At 52.7% G+C, this 18,058-nt stretch overlaps 1 long non-coding RNA gene across 1 annotated transcript in view; it reads right to left on the reverse strand.

The window, feature by feature from the left end:
* Positions 1–3,140: 3,140 nt before the first annotated feature.
* LOC110133068 (uncharacterized) overlaps positions 3,141–18,058 on the reverse strand; it is a 51,130-nt gene continuing 36,212 nt past the window's right edge. The window contains exon 3 of the long non-coding RNA XR_011490344.1: positions 3,141–3,361. This is a non-coding gene — a long non-coding RNA (uncharacterized lncRNA). The remainder of the gene's footprint in view (positions 3,362–18,058) is intronic.

An 18,058-nucleotide genomic window follows, 5' to 3' on the forward strand; every position in this document is an offset into this window, starting at 1 on the left:
GGTGTTGGGAGAAGGGACCCCTAGATGCCTTCCCCAGATGCGGTTGGAGGAAAGGGGTGGGCTGAACTTATTTTTAGGTTGGAGTTCATGTCTGGGTTGCCACTCCAACTTGCTTAGAAGGAGATGGCAGGAGGAGGAGAAGGGTCAGGGGGTGGAGAGGGGATGGGGGTGGGTGGCAGAAACAGAGGGAAAATAAGGGCCTTTGTGTTACCGGGAGACTTCTGGGGAGCAGGGTTTCGTGCTGAAGGGAGCGGTCTTAATAAAACCATGGTGCAGACTGGCCCATGTGGTTGTAATTAATACCCTGCCTTCAAGCAGGTAGCAGGCTCTCAGGCTTGGCCATAGATGGGAAGAGCCCCCTCCTCCCTCTACCGTCCATCTCCTGCACATGACTCCCCACCCGCCCTCAGTCCTGCTCCTCCTCGGCGGCGAGATGAGGAATGTGGATTTACTGAACCATAAAGTATGCTGGGGGAGCTGGGGAGGGGGCCGAAGACAGAGCAATTAGTTCATGCTCCAGTCCAGACACCCAAACATGGTTGGAGGCCAGCTGCAAGGAATATTTGAAATAAATGAGCTGCCTGGGGCCAGGAGTTTGCTGTGTTTTCTGTGCGGGGCCATGGCAACCAGGGAGGAAATCATGAGCTAGGGATTGGACTCTAGAATCAACAAATGATGTCCTGGCTGAACAAGACCGGAGGAAGCCACTCAGAGCTCTCCGAGGGCTTCTCGGGGTTCAGCTGCCGACGGGCAGGACTGCTCGAGTGCACTTCTGGTGGACGCGGTGGATTCCTGTCCCAGCTTCAGCCCTCTCTGCCATCCATGGGGTTCTGCTCTGACTTTTTCTTTCTTTCTTTCAAGAAAAGAGAAAGCTGACACCTCCCTGGAACCTTTATTCCTAGGCTGGAGAACAGCTGCTGGTCTGATAATGCTATTCCTGGGCAGAAGGGCTGTTCCCACTGGGAAAGCCTAGGCCAAGGGCAGCTGGCTGCATGGAAGGTGGCATTGGCCTTGCTCTGGGGTCTGTCTTCCCACGCAGCTCTGCAGCAGCCTCCCCTGTAACTACTTTGTAGGTACAAAAGGCAAAGGCCCCATGAATCCCTTCCCTGACTCTTCTGAGGGTGGACCTCACAGCCATCCCTAAGAATGTGTCTTATAGAAGCACAGGAATAACAGAACCTAGTCTGGGGCCCTTAACTTGAAGTTCAAATACCTCCTGCATCTGAGTCATCTGGTAACCTCAAGGAAAAAGCAACATCTCAGAAAATGTTGATGCCACAGGTGGGATCTGGGAATCTGCCTCTTGAAACACCTGTAGCTGATTGGGAGACATTATCCTCTGAGACCCATGCAGATCCCTCTCTGGTCCTCTTTACTCGCAAGGAGCTGTGATCCAGAGGAGCTTGGTGAGCACTGGAGTGGAAGCTTCCATGGGAATCAGCTCCACCCACTCTGAAGTGCAAGCAACAGCCCCGAGAGCTGGGGATGCGAAGCCAGCATCCTGCGAGGGCACAGAAGCGCTTCTCTTGGAGGAGTGAACAGGATGGGTGCAAGGGGAAACCTCAGGCCTGAACTTTGGCTTTGCCTGGGAAACCAGCCCTGTGGAAGCCTAAGCAGGAGCTGACAGGCGCCATGACCCAAGCACCTCCCATCAGGGCCAGTCACTCCACAGATGCTCTCGGCTACTTCCCACGACCTCGGTACTCACCCAGGACCACGTGCCCCCATTTCCTCACGGCATAAGGAGCAGGCGTTCCACTCCCCCTCACACCTGCACCCCGAGGCCCCACCTGTTGAAAGATTTTCAACCAAGCCCATTTATGAAGTACCTTCCCGATGATTTCTGTTAAGCAAAGCAGCCATTAGGCTGCTGATAGCTTCAGGGAGAGCAAACTTCAGGCTCCAAGTAGAGAACCTCACCTTCCTGCTGATCCATGTATTGACAGGGGAAGAGCCTGGACTCCAGAGCCAGGACAGCCCAGGACTGATGCCCAGCTCCCCTCCTCACCGCCTGTAGGGGAACAAGAGCCCCAAGAGCCTTGCTATCTCCATCTATGAAGTAAGAGCCACACTTTCCTGCTGAGGAGGCCCACTGAGACACTGTGTGCTTAGGGCAGGATACATGAGGGTAGCTGGTACCAAGCATTCCTGCCTCACCACTTTCCAACTGGCTCTTTTTAAAAATTGAGCTGAGGATTTCCCTGGCAGTCCAGTGGTTAGGAATCCACCTCTCCATGCAGGCAACACAGGTTCAATGCCTGGTCTGGGAAGACCCACATGCCGCAGAGCAGCTAAGCCCGTTGTTGTTCAGTTGCTCAGCCATGTCTGTCTCTTGTTGACCCCGTGAACTGCAGCATGCCAGGCCCCCCTGTCCTTGGCCATCTCCTGGAGCTTGCTCAAACTCATCACCATCGAGTGGTGATGCCATCCAACCATTTCATCCTCTGTCATCCCCTTCTCCTCCTGCCTGTAATTTTTCCCAGTATCAGGGTCTTTTCTAATGAGTAGGCTCTTTGCATCAGGTGGCCAAAGTATTGGAGATTCAGCTTCAGCGTCAGTCCTTCCAATGAATATTCAAGCCCGTGCCCCACATCTATTGAACTGTGCTCTAGAGCCCGGGAGCCAGAACTGCTGAAGCCCATATGGCCAGAGCCTATGTTCTGCAATAAGAGAAGCCACTGCAATGAGAAAGTTGTGCACCACAATGACAGAGTAGCCCCCGCTTGCTGCAACTAGAGAAAAACCCATGTAGCAACGAAGACCCATCACTGCCAAAATAAACGATTTTTTTAAAGTGAGTTTGTAAAAACTTAAAACACTGCCCCACGCACAGTAAGTGATCAATAAAAGTAGCCGGTGTGATTATTCGCATACTGCTAGGGGTGCCCAGAGACCCTTGTCTGGGCTCCAGTGGCACAGAGGAGACCAACGAGAATTTCCTGGGAGGGGATCATGCAAGGCAGTTGCCTGGGCCTGGGAGCTTCTTTCCTTCTGGATGGAAATAAGGTCACTTTTCTAAAAATCAGTCTCATTGTCAGGGCCCCAGCAGAGCAGCATGGCCAGGCTCAGTTTTTCTGACCCCCAGTCTCCATACTGTTATTGTTTCTGGCTTCTGTCGCAGTGAGTTACCAGACCCTGGGTGGTTTCAAACAGCACGCGTTTATTGTCTTACAGTTCTGGAAGTCAGAAGTCCAAACTCCAGGTGTGGACAGAGCCCTGCTCCCTCTGGAGGCTCTCGTGGAGGGAAATCCTTCCTGCCTCTTCCAGCTTCTGGTGGCTCCAGACTTTTCTGGCTGATGACAACGTCCCTTCAACCTCTGCCCCTGTCATCAAGTGGCCTTCTCCCGCTGTGTCTCCATGTCTGTATTATAAGGACAATTGTCACTGGGTTTAGAGCCTACCTGAATTATCCAGGATCCTTAACGCAATGGCACCTAAGACCCTTTTTCCAAGTAAGCTCACACTGACAGGTCCAGGGTTGGGTTGGAACAAAGACCTGTCTTTCTAAGGGCTGCCATTCAACCCTCTACACACATCCCTAGAATGGAGTTCATAAGGTACCCACTCATGCCCATAAGGATTTATGAAACAAACAATAAAGGTTAGAAAACATAGCCCAGTGCCATACTGGGCTGGGTGTGGTGGGTGCTGCCACAAGGTGAGAATTCCCAGAGTTATCAGCTACAGCCCCATGGCCCTCCTGCCCCAGCTCTGATGGCCTGTCGCAGAAGAGCATGTTGGCTGTGGAACTGATGAATGGTGGGCACCCAAGCTGGGCGTGGGAGCCTAGAGGCCAGGCTCAGGCCAGGATGTGGAGAGAACTCGGAATTTGACCATGGACAGAGGACGTGGCCCCTCTTTCTGGGTTTCCCTCTGATCAGCTCCAGTGAGCCGGAGGCATGGTCTGGAAAGGTATGGGCTTTACTCAGGTGTCATCAGAAACTGAGGCCAGGCCAGGGGCAGGAAACCCTGTGCCCCATGCCCTGTGGACCCTCACTGCCCACCTCCCCATCTTTCTCTGGGACAGAGGGAGGCACTCCCACCCTGCAGCCTCTTCAGCCACACAAGGAAATGGAATGCGAACCCTGGGCTATTTAAAGAGCACGACGAGAGCCGGGGGCGCGGCTGGGACCCGGCCAGGCAGGGAGCCTCAGGTCGGCCCGGGGCTCCTCTTTGCACATGGCTTGATTTACGGGAGGGCTGTGAGCAGCTCCAACTTCAGACAGAGAACTATTTGAAGCAGCTGCCAGATGTTGTGTCTGAGTTGGGTTTTTACAAGTTGCTTACTGGTTAGCAGCCTGCCTCCCGCCGGAGTTCATCATGCCCCAGCGGGTTCGGGGCCCTGGCACCGGCCCACGACGGGCCTTTGTTCAGCCTCCTTGCCACTCCCTCCCGCTCAACCCAGGCCTGCTCTGCCTTGAGTGGAGCCACGCTGAGAGCCTGATTCCCAGAGCATCCAACCTGGCTGGGGTGGCAGCATGGCCCTGACTTCAGGGTGTCTCGAAGGCACCGAAAGCTTGTGGAATGTTCCCCTGGCATGCTGTTCAGTCGCTAAGTTGTGTCCGACTCTGCAAGACTTCATGGACTACAGCACGCCAGGCATTTACATCTTTCCCTGTCTGGTTGGATGGCATCACCAACTCGATGGACATGGGTCTGGGGGGACTCTGGCAGTTGGTGATGGACAGGGAGGCCTGGCGTGCTGCGGTTCATGGGGTCGCAAAGAGTCAGACACGACTGAGCGACTGAACTGAACTGAACTGTCTCCCTGAGTTTGCTCAAATTCATGTCCATTAGTCAGTGATTCTGTCTAATCATCTCATCCTGTCACCCCTTTCTCCTTTTGCCTTCAGTCTTTCTCAGCATCAGCATCTTTTTCAACAAGTTGGCTCTTCACATCAGGTGGTCAAAGTACTGGGGCTTCAGCTTCAGCATCAGTCCTTTCAGTGATAGGCAGGGTCTAAAACCAACCTTGAGACCCTATGGACAGCTCTGCAAGGAACGCCCCTTGGAGCAGGCCTTACCTGCCAGGGCTGTCCCCAGGAGGTGCGGACCCAGAACTCACCCCTTCTTCCCAGCTTTTCCATCCTGGTCCCACTTTGGCCACCTGATACCAGCCTCTTCAAATGGAGCATGGAAAACCACAGGGGTCCAGAGCTGAGACCACAGTTCATTTGGGGGTGGGGGGTGTCCCAGTGCGAGACTACTGGGGTCCACAGAATTTGGGCTTGGGGGGTTGCTTCTCAGCCCCTCTCCACTCCAAGGAGGACTGTGGGGAGAGTCACATGACTCAAGTGTTCACTTCCCAAGGCCACTTGGAATGACTGCTCAGAAGCTTGCTCTGGGGCAGAGCAGGCAACCAGGGGAAAGGGTGGGGACGAGGGGTGGGGTGCTGAGGAGCCGGGACGGAGGGAGGTTGTGCAATTAATCCTGTTGCATGTGAAAGCACACTTGTGTCCGTCCAGGAATCCTGAAGGCCGCCAAAGTGGACACAGTGTTCAGTCCACTCCTGAAAGTGCCAGCAGTGTTTTGTCCACTGAGCAAGAGTGCTCACTAACATTCACGGTTAGTGCCTGCATCTGGCTCTCCCTTAAATGAAATGCCTCTGGGGGCCGCGCTGGGAGGAGCTGGGTGGGGCGGGGGTGGGGGCAGCTCGCTGGGCCCTGGGGGTGCCTGCCTCCCCCGGGGTACAAGGGGAGGCTCCCCAGACTGCCTGTTCTGGCAGTCCTCAGGGACCCACCTCCGCACCACCCTTTCCCAACCCTGCTTGCTTTTAACTTCTGAATCTTCCAGAGAACTTGAAAGAGAGATGGCAACCAGGGCACCTTCTCCCCAAGAGCCCAGGTTCCCTGTGGCGGAATTTAGGAAGTCCCCAGGCCCACCCCCTGCAGAATGAGGCCCACCAACAGTCGAAAGAAGCTCAAAGAGACCCAGGCAAGGCGGCGCAAAGGCTGGAATTTGGGGCTTAGATTTAGAATATCAATTACCAAGAAAATAAAGTCTATCACTGCTTCCATTGTTTCACCATCTATTTGCCATAAAGTGGTGGGACTGGATACCATGATCTTAGTTTTTTGAATGTTAAGTTTTAAGCCAGCTTTTTCACTCTCCTCTTTCAATTTCCTCAAGAGGCTCTTCAGTTCCTCTTCGTTTTCTGCCATAAGGGTGGTGTCATCTGCATATCTGAGGTTATTGATATTTCTCCCAACAATATTGATTGATTCCAGATTTTCTTGGGCTCCAGGATCACTGTGGACAGTGACTCCAGCCATGAAATTAAAAGATGCTTGCTCTTTGGAAGAAAAGATATGACCAACCTAGACAGCATATTAAAAAGCAGAGACATTACTTAGTCAACAAAAGTCTGTGTAGTCAAAGCTATCATTTTTCCAATAGTCATGTATGGATGTGAGAGTTGAACCAAAAAGAAGGCTAAGTGCTGAAGAATTGATGCTTTTGAACTGTGGTGTTGGAGAAGACTCTTGAGAGTCCCTTGGACTGCAAGGAGATCAAACCAGTCAATCCTAAAGGGAATCAATCTTGACTATTCATTGGAAGGACTGATGCTGAAGCTGAAGCTTCAATAGTTTGGCCACAAAGATTGAAGGCAGGAGGAGAAGGGGGCGACAGAGGATGAGATGGTTAGATGGCATTACCGACTCAATGGACATGAGTTTGAGCAAATTCCAGGAGACGGTGAAGGACAGGGAAGCCTGGCATTGCAAAGAGTCAGACATGACTTAACAACTGAACAACAACTCCAACTGGCCAAGTTCATGGTGTTGCAAAGATCAAATAAGGCCTCAGCGTGGGCAAAACCTTGAGAAGTTGCAAAGTCTGAGCTTGCCCAAGATCTTTTTATCGTATCTGTTTGTGAGAAAGTGAGAAAGAGAAACATCTGACAGAAGCCTGCTGCTCCCAGAAAGCACCTGTCCTTCAGGTACTATGGCTTCTCTTTATGCAGCCAGGAGCCATCCCTGGAAGTTGGGGATCCCCTCTGAGTATCCCCAACCCCCAGTTTCCTAGAAAGGTGAGCGGGGGATGAGCTGAAGTAGCAGCCCGCCTAGACTCACCTCTAGAGGACAGGCCCTAGAGGTCGTCCTGGTCACCTAGAAGGGAGACAGCAACCTCTCCCTGCAGGAGATCCCGTGAGAATTTGGAGAAGAGGCACACAGCTCCTGTTGTCCCATTAGGCAAGCACATCTTGATCCTTTGTCTGTGTCAGACAGGTGGGGACTCAGACTCAGAAAACCAGACTTCTGAACAGGAAGTTCAGGGGGAAGACACAGACTAGCACAAGTGGGAGATGGGGCTCTGCATCCAAGTGATACAGATTGAGGAACAACAGACTTTACCAGGGGATTGGGCCATGGATGACCTAGCAGGGTTTTGAAGGATGAATAGGAGTTTTCCAGAAGGAAGAAAAGTGAGTCTATTTGTTTAGGTTCCTCTGTAAAATAGGGATGGTGATAGGACCTGCCTTTTTGAGTGGCTATTTTTAAGGTACAGGGAACAGGTTCTTTTTTTAAAGTATAGTGTCTGGGCACAAACAGTATCATTTAAGGGTTGAGTGTGTGCTAAGTCGCTTCAACCATGTACGACTCTGCAACCATATGGACCATGGCCTGCTGGGCACCTCTGTCCATGGGATCCTCCAGCAAGAATACTGGAGTGGATTACCATTTCCTTCTCTAGGGGATCTTCCCGACCAGGAATCAAACCCACATCTCCTGAGTCTCCTGCATTGGTACTACCACTAGCACCACCTGGAAGCCTGATCACAATGTCTGCAAGGGACCAAAAACACAATCCCAAGAACTCGCTGTGCACCAGTAGGTGCTCTTTGCACACATTAAAGCATGCAGTCCTACCAACAGCCCTCTGTTGTTCCCACGATCTCGGATGCTCAGAGAAGCTCATTCAGTTACCCAAGGCCACACAGCTGAAGTGATGAGGGCAGAATTCAAAACCAGACCTCCCTGGCACCAAACCCTGGGCTCTTGACCTCAGGCTCCACCACCTTCCTCGGGCAGCCGAGAGCTTTCTGCCACCCTGCAGCTACACTCCATTCATTCAGCATGTGTCCAGCAAAGACACTGTGCTGGATGCTGTGTTGGGCCCTAAGTGTGGTTCCTGGGCACAGAGTGGACTCTTCCTGCCATAGGGATGAGAGATTGGGCATCGTGTCTATCTGGCTTGCTACTTGATCTTGGCACATGGTACATTTCAGCAAATGCACATGGGGTGAACAAGAGAAGAGGTTAGGATGGCGGGCTCAGCTCATGATTTGGAGGGGCAGCAGGAGAAACCCTCAGGCTTTCTGAAGGTGAAAGAGAGGCAGCTAAGTCTTTTCTGACCACACAAGCCCCTAGTATGGGGACCTGGCAGGGGGCAGTGTTAAGATGAGGACTTGACATCAAGAGGTCAAGGCAGCATTTAAGGCAATGAAGGAAACTTGGGACTTCCCTGGTGGTCCAGTGGCTAAGAAGCCATGCTCCCAATGCAAGGGGCCCCAGGTTCTATCCCTTATCAGGGAATTAAGTCCTACAGGCTGCAACTGAGAGTTCACATGCTGCAACTGAAGATCCCGCATGCCACAAGGAAGATGGAAGACTGTGAATGCTGGAACAAAGACCTAAAGCAACCAAATAAATTTTAAAAAGAAGAAGAGGAAGAGGGAACTTGTCCCTTCAGCTGACATTGGGTGGGGGTCTGGATGGGAGGTCCGGACATGCTTGGGACAACAGGAAACACCAGGAGAGGTCGAATTCCTTTCTCCCAGCCAAGCAGACCCCTGGGCCCCATCTGCTCAAGGGTTTATCTGTTGTGCGCTATCACACCCTGGCCTTCTGTTCATAGGAGAGGCCGGGACCCAGACGGTTCACACAGCATCCTGTGCTCCATAAGCCCCGGGCTCTCTGTCCCCGGCAGGCTTGCAAGGGAGTCACTCACATCCACATCCCTCCGAAGGCAAGGCTCAGAAGGGAGCTGGGATGGTCTGCTGGGGGCAGAGCAAGGGCCTGCCTCGCTTCACTCCGCGGGAGCTCCCTCTTGCCCAGCTGGGGCCCCCAGCTCTGCACCATGTGTTCGATGAGCAGGCTCATTGTAACAGGCTCGGGGTAGGCCAGGGACACAGAAAAGGCATTAAGGGACAGCACAGAGCGAGAACATCGGGACGCCTTTGTGTCACTCCAGTGCTCTCTGACCATGCAGTCCTCTCCCTGAGGTGCAGGGTCTGAGCTCACCCCCATGTTACAGATGAGGACACTGAGGCACAGAGCAGCTGGCCACACTGCCCACGCAGGGCTGGCAGGTTCAGTCGGGCTCTCATGCACATGTGCTCAGCGCCCACCCTCTACTCCCAGGACCTCAGGGAGTAAAGGGGACAGTGAGGGCCCGTGCCTGGGGTGGGGGCTGCTGGGGTCTGAGGTGGGCATGGCTGAGATGGGTGCCCCAGGTGGGACCTGGGGAAATACCATCCAGAACAGAGCGAGCAGCCTGTGAGTGGCTCCAAAAAAGGGCGAAGGGGAACCTGGGGAGGGTGGGATGCCAGCTAGGGCTGAAGGGTGTGGACAGGCAGAGGGCAGGGAACTGGGGAGAGATGAGGGTGGCGGTGAGGTGGCGGTAGGCAGGGTGCCCACCTCTCCCTCATGGGTGCCAGGTAGCTTTGCAACTAAGGAAGTGGTAAGATCAGACCACTGGGTTTGTTGTTGTTCAGTCCCTAAGTCGTGTCTAACTCTCTGCAACTCCATGGACTGCAGCATGCCAAGCTTTCCTGTCCTTCACCATCTCCCAGAGTTTGCTCAAATTCATATCCATTGAGTCAGTGATGCCATCCAACCATCTCATCATCTGTTGCCCCCTTCTCCTCTTGCCCTCAATCTTTCCCAGCATCAGGGTCTTTTCCAATGGGTCAGCTCTTTGCATCAAGTGGCCAAAGTAGTTGAGCTTCAGCTTCAGTATCAGTCCTTCATCTGGGGGGCCTCCACCGGTTTGCTCCAGGACACTCACCTGTGTTTTCACATCTGCTTTGGATCATGTCCCTCGGAAGCATCTTGAAGACAAGACCAGAGTTACTGCCTTGTTGTAGTTTAGTCGATCAGTCATCTCCAGCTCCTTTGAGACCCCATGGACTATAGCCCACCAGGCCCCTCTATCCATGAGATTTCCCAGGCAAGAATATTGGAGTGGGTTGCCAGTTCCTTTTCCAGGGGATCATCCCGACCCAGGGATCAAACGCATGGCTCCTGCACTGGCAGGTGAGTTCTTCATGCTGGAGCCACTGGGAAAGCCTAGGATTGCTACCTGGCCTGTTGGAAATGCTCAGAATGTATTTGTGAATTGATTCAGTGAATGAACAAATGAACAGATGAGAGAATGAACAAATGGACATGTGAGGTGAGCTCCGGACACGTGTCTCCTTGATCAATCACTCTTCAAGTCCAGATAGCTGGGGTGACCAGCAGTGGCCTCTGTGCTGGCAGCGGGAGCCCCAGGAGATGGCAGCTGGGTGCTTGGCAGCCCTGGGGAGGTCAAGGTTTCAACAGTGGCTTCAGAGGTCGGTCCTGAGCCAGGTGGTGGTCCTCTGTCCCCTCTTGCCCCCGAGGGAGAGACTCTGTAGCCCCCCACCTCCAACCCCTGGTGATCTCTGCCGAGGGGCACCAACAGAACTTCGGGCTTCCCCTTGTTTTCTCTGAAAGCACCCCCAGGTCCAACACAAACAAGGACCATTGACCTCGCTGGGTTACCTTGGTCTTCCCGGCCCAGAGCTGTTCTCAGCTTATTTTTATGAGCTGTTTAATCTGCGCACTGTCTTCTGTTCTCAATAAATGGGGCTGCGCATTCCAGGATGGCCTCGAATGATAACACCAGCTGTCTAGACGGAGGCCAGCCCGCTGACACTGTCATAAATAAAAATAGCTTTGTCTTCCAGTCTCTCTCCGGAGCCTGGGGAGGGCTGAGCAGACTCCCTGTGGGTTGGCTGGGACGCAGTTCCCGTCACCCTGCCAGCCTCTGCCCCTGCCTCCAGACCCCAGGCCCACACCTGGCGGGCTGAGAAGCCCCCACTGCCTATGGGAAGGAGGAAGGCAGCCAGGCACCCCTGGAGGGGCCCACTGGGACCCGGGCACTCTCCCCTCTCTGTGGGCTGTGGTGGCTACCAGAGTAGCAGACACCCAGGTGGTCACTGGGGGTTTTAAGCTTGGACTCCAAGGTCAGTGGACCTGGGTCTGGGCTGGTAGAGGCTATAGGCCCAAACCCAGAACCATCTGGCATTAAACTGAGAGAAAGGGCGCATCCTCCACCCAGCACAGACCCCGAAATCAGCTAGGGTCCTGAGTTCTGCTCAGCATGAAAGTCACGGCACAAGGGCAGAATTTTCAGCTGCTTACCCACTCCTTTGTCATCACTTGTCCTGTATGTCACTTGTCCCTTCCAGCATTCATTCACGTATTTGGTCTCTGCTTGTTCCTCAAACTCTGACTGAGGTCTGCCCTAAGGGACCCTTGAGAGTAGCTGGTAGGTGGAGGGGCCTTGGGAATACCCCCAAGCTCAGTGGGGATGGCCCAGCTGCATGTGCATGTGTTGTGTGTGCCAAGAGTGTGCAGGGTGGATGTCCAGTCCAGTGTTGTTGTTGTTGTTCAGTTACCCAGTCGTGTCCAATTCTTTGTGACCTCATGGACTGTGGCACGCTAGGCCTCCCTGTCCCATACCATTTCCCAAAGTTTGCCCAAGTTCATGTCCATTGCATCAGTGATGCTATCCAGCCATCTCATCCTCTAACGCCCCCTTCTCCTTCTGCCCTCAATCTTTCCCAGCATCAGGGACTTTTCTAATGAGTCAGCTGTTCGCATCCGGTGGCCAAAATATCGGAGTTTCAGCTTCAGCATCAGTCCTTCCAATGAGTATTCAGGGTTGATTTTCCTTAAGATTGACTGGTTTAATCTCCTTGCTGTCCAAGGGACTCTCAGGAGTCTTCTCCAGCACCATAGTCTGAAGGCATCAATTCTTTGGCACTCTGCCTTCTTTATGGTCCAGCTCTCACAACTTGTATGTGACCAGTGGGAAAGTCATATCCTTGACTATACGGACCTTTGTCAGTTGAGTAATGTCTCTGCTTTTCAACACACTGTCTAGGTTTATCATAACTTTCCTGCCAAGAAGCAAACGTCTTCTCATTTCATGGCTGCAGTTACCATCTTCAGTGACTTTAGAGCTCAAGAAGAGGAAATCTGTCACTTCTTCCACATTTTCCCTTTTTATTTGCCATCAAGTAATGGGCCGAATGCCATGGTCTTAGTTTTTTTGGTATTTAGTTTTAAGCCGGCTCTTTCACTCTCCTCCTTTACCCTCATCAAGAGGCTTTTTAGTTCCTCTTCTCTTTCTCCCATTAGAGTGGTATCATCCGCATATCCAAGGTTGTTGATGTTTCTCCCGCCTATCTTGATTCCAGCTTGTAACTCATCCAGCCTGGCATTTCTCATGATGTGCTCAGCATATTGATTAAACAAACAGGGTGATATGCAGACAACCCTGTCATACTCCTTTCTCAACTTTGAACCAATCAGTTGTTCCATACAGGATTCTAGGAGCTTCTTGACCCTCATACAGGTTTCTGAGGAGACAGGTAAACAAGACCATCTTATCTGGTATTCCCATCTCTTTAAGAGCTTTCCATAGTTTGTTATGATCCACACAGTCAAAGGCATTAGTGTAGTCAATGAAACAGAGGTAGATGTTTTTCTGGAATTCTCTAGCTTTCTCTATGATCCAGGGAATGTTGGCGATTTGATCTCTGGTTCCTCTTCCTTTTCTAAATCCATCTTGGACATCTGGAAGTTCTTGGTTCACATAATGCTGAAGCCTGGCATGCAAGATTTTAGGCATGACCTTACTAGCATGGGAGATGAGTGCAAATGTCTGATGGTTAGCACATTCTTTGGTACTACCCTGCTTGGGAATTGGGATGGAGATTGACCTCTTCCAGTCCTGTGGCCACTGCTGGGTCTTCCAGATTTGCTGACATATTGAATGCTACACCTTGATGGCATCATCCTTTAAGGTTTTGAATAGTTCTGGAATTCCATCACATCCACTAGCTTTATTAACAGCAGGGCTTCCTAAGGCTGACTTGACTTCACTGTCCAGAATGTCTGGCTCTGGGTGACTGGCCACACCATTGTAGCCGTCCGGTTCTTTTGGCTCTTTTTTCATATAGTTTTTCAGTGTATTCTTTCCATATCTCCTTGATCTCTTCAGCGTCTATAGGTCTCTACTGTTTATGTCCTTTATTGTGCCCATCTTTGGGCAAAATGTTCCCTGGTGGCCAGTGTAAGGGACTCATAAAGGAGGGCTCATCTGGCCCCCCACAGGCACAGACCTGGATTCTCACACTTGCCCACATGATCTCATACAGGTCAGTTTATGTCTGTACTGCCAGCTGCCCTCACAGGCCAGGCACCCTTGTGCAATATGCAACCTAATCATCTAGACAAGGCAGGCCTGTGCCACCTCCCCCCTCTTCCCAGCCAGACTTAGTCTCTGTAACAGAAAATCTAGCTCCTCCATGGTCAGTGGATCTTCATTTGGGCCTCTGGTGTGCACTGGAGGAGCCCTGGGGGTCAGTGGGTAAGCAGAAGAAAGATTTACACAGAACTAAGAGGAAGGAACTTCTCTGGTGGTCCAGTGGTTGGGAGTTTGCCTGCCAATGCAGGGGAACATGGGTTCAATCTCTGGTCCAGGAAGATCCCATGAGCTGCAACTACTGAAACCCGTGTGCTCTAGGGCCCATTCTCTGCAGCAAGAGAAGCCAGAGCAATGAAAGCTTGTGCATCACAGCTAGAGAGGAGCCCCTGCTTACCACAATTAGAGAAAGCCTGAACACTGCAACCAAGATCCAGTGCAGCCAAAAATAATAAATAAATAAATGTGGCTTCCCTGGTCGCTCAGACAGTAAAGCATACGCCTGCAACGCAAGCCATCCAGGTTTGACCCTTGGGTAGAAGATCCCTTAGAGAAGGGAATGGCTACCCACTCCAGCATTCTTGCCTGGAGAAACACATGGACAGAGGAGCCTGGAGGGCTACAGTCCATGGGGTCACACAGAGTCAGAAATTGGAAAAGACCCTGACCCTGGGAAAGATTGAAGGCAAAAGGAGAAGGGGGCAGCATAGAATGAGATGGTTAGATAGCATCACTGACTCAATGAACAAGAATTTGAACTCTCTCTGGGAGATGGTGAAGGACAGGGAAGTCTGGTGTGCTGTAGTCCATGCGGTTGCAGAGAGTCGGACACAACTTACTGACTAAACAACAACAAATAAATAAACACAAGGCGGAAGCTTTGGGATGGACCCCGGCCTCAGAGAGCTATGAGCTGGATTCACCAAGGACACGTGTCCAAGTGCCTGGCACACCCAAAGAACTCTTCCTGTGAATGGAGGAGAGCTTCTGCTTCCATTGCGGGGGACCTAGGAACTAGACCTCGGCCTTCAGACTCCTATCCTGTGCTCCGGCATGTCCCGGAAGCCAGGGTTTCCCCAGACGGGATTTGGCACACCCACGCTCACTGGCTTCTCCAACACCCGCTCTCCACCCACACCAGGTAGGGAAACTGAGGGCCAGAGGTAGAGTGGGAGGGGCCCCTGCCATGAGCTTCATGCACCTGAGCCACCCCCAACCCTCCAGAGCCACAGCCAAGCGAGTGTGGGGGTCTTTCCTGCATCTATTGGACCTGACCTATCAGATCTAAATGGCATCTTTAGACCAGAATGTTCAGTGGGTGATTTCCCAGAGCATGCAGAGCAGCTCCACAACGAGGAGAGACCACCTTCCTTGTCCCTCTGGCTGCAGATATCCCTCTCTGCCTAGACCCCCTCAGACCAAGGTGGCCCTGAAGACCTTTGGCAAAAAGACTGCACGCCCCTGAGAGCTTTCTCCCTCCTCCCCTTCTCTCTCCCCTCACACCAACAGCGGGCACAGAACAAGGGGATTTCTGGCCCGAGCATTTGGTAGTAACACATTATAAGGGAGAGTGAGATGTTTCCTGTGGCCCCAAATCACACTGGCCTCTGGTCACACAGACAGACTCCAGCCACTGGGGCCGGAGTCCCCTCACCTAACTGGGAGGCCACTCCGCCTCCAGGCATCTTCCTTCCCCAGCTTCATGGATGGACAGGGTCCAGGGAACTTGCAGGGAGGGACAAAGAAGGGGAGACTGGCTGCTCTTCCACCCCATCAGATGATTCTCACGCTTCCAGCTTGTTGAGGCCGGGTAAGCAGGAGGGGAAGAGCAAAGGGAGAGATCACAGAGTCTGAGTGCACAGGCTTCCGCTTTGTAAAACTGAAAGTGATTGAAAATCTGAGTCAAGGGCCAGGAAGGAGCAGTTTGACAGTGCACAGCTGGGAGGCAAGCGACTAGAGCAAAATCAAACCACAGCAGGCTGTTCAGTGAACGGCGGGCACCAGACCCCTGCAAGGCCCTCGAACATTCTACTTCAGGATCGGAAGCACTTCCAAGCTGTCTGTCGTCATTTTACAGAGAGGGGAAGTGAGGCCCAGAAGGGAGTGGGGCAGGGGGGAAGGTTGGCCCAAAGCGAGATGCACAGCTGGGAGGAAGTGGGCGGGGGGGGGGGGGGGGGGTTGGGTTTGGATAAAGGCTGAAGCTCCAATACTTTGGCCACCTGATGCGAGGAACCAACTCATCGGAAAAGACCCTGATGCTGGGAAAGATTGAAGACAGGAGGAAAGGGGGCAACAGAAGATGAGATGGTTGGATGGCATCACCGAGTTTGGAGTTTGAGCAAATGGACCTGAGTTTGAGCAAACTCCAGGAGACGGTGAAAGACAGGGAAGCCTGGGGTGCTGCAGTCCATGGGGTCACAAAGAGTCAGACAGGACTGGGCAACTGAACAGCAACAACAATGGCAGCTCTGATTCCAGGCCGCCTGGCCCCTCCGCCTCCCCCTGTCCCCTGCTTCCCTGTGTCACTCACTGCCTGGCACTGGGTCAGCAGAGATATGTTTATTCCATGCCCCTCTTGGAAAAAGCAGAGCTGTGTCTGCCCAGCCCCTCACACTTCAGCCTCCCCGCAGTGAAGGCACTGGGGGTGGCAGAGACCACAGAGGACCAGCAGCCCAGCCTCTACGGGCCTCCCAGCTGGCTGGGCAGAGTGAACAGAAGGGACACAGAGGGGACAAGAAACACAGGCCCCATGAGCAACATGACAGCCCATCACAGGCCTGGAGATGGGACTCCGGCTCCAACGGGGACAGGGTGCTCATTGAATGTCAGCCGAGGCATTGGACAAACTTCTCTGGTTCAAAGTCCCACTTGGTTCTCTCAACAAAGGGAGTGGGCCACCTTTTTACAGCAAAGGAAATTGAGGCCCAGAGGGCAAAGGGCCAGCCCAAGATCACACAGCAAGGATGAGGCAGATGGAGTGCCGGCCTTCTCTTCCCACATCAGAGACTCTGTGGGGCACAGCTAGGGGATCTGGAGCCATAGGGATGGACTTTGAAGAAGCAGCTCCATCCCTCGGGAGGGTTTATGGTGTTGAAGTCCTGTCCGTCTGCACCCCCTGCCCCCAACAGACTGCCCACCTCCTGCTCCCTAGATCTCTGGACTGGAAAGGACCCCTGAGCTAAGGATGAAGGAGCCCCAGCCCCTCCCCTGCATGCCTTGCCCTCACTGCTGTGAATGACAGATAAGACCTTGACCCACTGAGCTCTCCAAGCTGGAGGACATTGCACCTGCCCTTTCCAGGAGTCTCCATGGTACCCTGACTTCCCTTTGGAAGGAAGTGCCTACCCGGCACAAGACCCAATCCACCAATGTCTCTCCTGAGGCTCCTGCGGGCTCTGTTGGGAAGAAAGCTCTCTCTCTGCTGAGGACCTGAAGCTGGGAGGATAAAAGCCAGCTTGGCCCTTCTCAGGCAGAGTCACTGAGGACAGAGCTAGCACCAGCGGATGCAGAGCCAAGAGATGGAAATGTGTAGATTCCGCACCATCATTTGCAGATCAGAGGCGTCTCAGGCCAGGCCACCCCCAAGGGCATGTCAGGCACATGAGTCCATAAATACTCTTTTTGCTGAAGCCAACGAGAGCTGGGTTTCTATCATGGCAATGATAAGTATTAGAGCAGTCCAGGTGCTCAGACCCTAACCCCTCCTCATTTTCACACCCTGAAGGATCCTTCCTGGAGGCAGAATTGGCCTTTCCTGGGACTGCAAGAAGATCCAGCCAGTCCATCCTAAAGGAAATTAGTCCTGAATATTCATTAAAAGGACTGATGCTGAAGCTGAAACTCCAATACTTTGGCCACCTGATGTGAAGAACTGACTCATTGGAAAAGACCCTGATGCTGGAAAAGATTGAATGCAGGAGGAGAAGGTGATGACAGAGGATAAGATGGTTGGATAGCATCACCAACTCAATGGACATGAGTTTGAGTAAGCTCTGGGAGTTGGTGACGGGCAGGGAAGCCTGGCATGCTGCAGTCCATGGGGTTGCAAAGAGTCGGACATGACTGAGTGACTGAACTGAACTGGGATCCTGAGAGAAGGAGGATATTGCTTATGGCTGTGAAGCCCAGAGAAGCCCTACAGCCCCACCTCTCAGTCTCAAGGCTTTGCATGAGTAACAGCCTCGTGGAGCTTGTTTCTTCCTTCAAGTGGAAAATGAAAAGTCATAGTGTTAGTCGCTCAGTCATGTCCAACTCTTGCAACCGAATGGACTGTAACCCACCAGGCTCCTCTGTCCATGGACTTCTCCAGGCAAGAATACTGAAGTGGGTTGCCATTCCCTTCTCCAGGGGATCTTCCCCACCCCAGGGATCAAACCCAGGTCTCCCACATTTCAGGCAGATTCTTTACCATGTGAGCCACCAGGGAGTTATTATTAATATTATAGGACATCCCACCTGATCCTAAAAGGAGAGCTGTGGCTCAGGGACGTGGAGACAGAAGCCCAGGGACCTCAATGGACCCCAGCCTGCCTGGGGGTGCAGGGAGTCCTGCCGCCCATGTCTGTGCTGGTGATGATAATGTTGGCATCTGGGCACA

Source organism: Odocoileus virginianus, chromosome 11 (assembly GCF_023699985.2).
Source record: "Odocoileus virginianus isolate 20LAN1187 ecotype Illinois chromosome 11, Ovbor_1.2, whole genome shotgun sequence".
Taxonomy (NCBI): domain Eukaryota; kingdom Metazoa; phylum Chordata; class Mammalia; order Artiodactyla; family Cervidae; genus Odocoileus; species Odocoileus virginianus.